A 2160-nucleotide genomic window follows, 5' to 3' on the forward strand; every position below is an offset into this window, starting at 1 on the left:
AGTGATGTAAACCTCACAAAGGGAGTTCATGTTCATCTATATAATATTTTTATCATATGTTATGGGCAACAACCCGGGCTCACTTAACATGTGATATTCGATCATAAAGAAAAAGCAATCACACATAACTTTAACCTTTCAATAATAACCCTAGCTATATGAAGCTTTCTTATGTTATTCAGCATTTTAAATATTAATAATAATAATAATAATAATAATAATAATAATAATGATAATAATAATAATAATAATAATAATAATAATAATTAGGGAGTAGTAAATTAGTCTTCAATTGCGTTTATATGGAGGGTTGCATCAAATTGTATTCCAACAAGTGCATTGTCTATGAGTAACAATTTATATGAAAAATGTTATTTTAGACCGAACACCGTCAAGAAAATTCTCATATTGTAACGAGACTTCATCAAAGAAATTTACGGTGATCAAAAGTACATAATTAAGACGGGTACACTAAAAAAATTTAATTTTTTAAAAATTAAGGTTAAGAGTGGTTTATAAAGACTTACACTTAAGTATTTTTTTACAAATGACAAAACAATAAAGGCTTATTCAAAATTCAATGTGAACTATATCTTAGAAACATGGTATTGTGAACTTGGTAGTGTAACAAAAACATTTGTCAAATTTTCAACCAACCTTACATAATAATAGCAAGATACATTTTGAGCAATTCATGGGATTGACAAGTCTTGTATTTGTGATTGATGATCTTATTACCGGTGTTGTCAACTCAATGAGGCAAAGCAGCTTAGCAAGGATAACATTTCGTTGATTATAAGATCATTCATGATGGTAGTATATTTGTAACCATTTGAACAAAATATCAAACGATGTAGATTTTAAGTTCGATCTTTTAGATTTTACAAAAATTAATTAAAGCCTGGATAGTTTGAGCACCGTTTGATCTTGATTAATTAGTTATTAATGCAATGAGCATACCAAGACATGGAATTACATTAATGCAATCCAAATCCATGTTTTAAGCACTATATATATAATTTGTGCTGAATAAGTACTTTTGTAAAGAAATACTGCAGTTCTTTTTATAATTAAAATTCTGTTTTTTTAAATTCCTTAAAGCGTGTTTGTAAGTAAAAATAATATCGTTTCTAAATTGTGATTAATTTATACGCGATAAAAATAACGATTTCTCATTCTCTTTTATAACATCTGTGAATCTATTTTTTTTTCTATCTAAATAATGAGAGTTTATCTTCTCATTGTATTTTTATATGTTGGAAATTATTTACAGATTAGTTTGTTTTATTAATTTAGATATAAAATTTAAATGTTTTAAGTAAATATCTTGTGATGTGAACTTTAGTCAATCCCAAATCTTGAGGAGGAGTTAGAAATAGTTAAATTTTGATATTAACTGAATGATAATTTATTTTGCGAAGTTGTTGAAATTTGTTAAAAAAAAATAATTTCATTGAAAATTTTAAGAACAATGCTTGAAAATGTAAGAGCACCTTCATATTAACTTGTCATGGTGAATGATGTATTTTATTCGTTGTTATATTCTAAAAATGCAAATATACCGTTGTTAATAATTTAATAGTTAGGTGATGCGTGCATAATTAGTTGGAGCTCACATATCATTATGGAGATTTTAAGTTTGTGAGAGTGACCCACAATGTCCTTGTGAAGACGTGATATTCCGAAATCATTTGTACTACCATATAGTATATAGGCATTTGCATTTAAGTTAAATTCTTCTTGAAAAATATGTGGTGTAAATGTATATTTATAAATTTAGATGACATTTACTTATACATGTACAATTTGTTTATACTGTATATGTTATCTGTCATGTACTGGTATATATGTCATTTTTGAATGGGTGACCTTCGATTAGTTGTACTGGTATATATGCCATGTAGTTGGAGAATACGAGATATTTTTGTATTGATGTTAGTTTTATTAGGAGTGTCTTTTACCAATGTCCAAGGTCATAACCAACTAGAATTTATTCTTTGTAGTAAAATGGTTGAGGATTTTGACTTTAAAAGTTTTTTTGATTTTACGCATTAATTTTACTCTTTATAATTGTGACTACTCTTATTTATTATATCAATAATTAAAGTTATTATTTAATTTGAAAGTAAATAAATATGTAAAGATGATTTTATTTTTAAA

Source organism: Cicer arietinum, chromosome 4 (genome assembly GCF_000331145.2).
Source record: "Cicer arietinum cultivar CDC Frontier isolate Library 1 chromosome 4, Cicar.CDCFrontier_v2.0, whole genome shotgun sequence".
Taxonomy (NCBI): Eukaryota; Viridiplantae; Streptophyta; class Magnoliopsida; order Fabales; family Fabaceae; genus Cicer; species Cicer arietinum.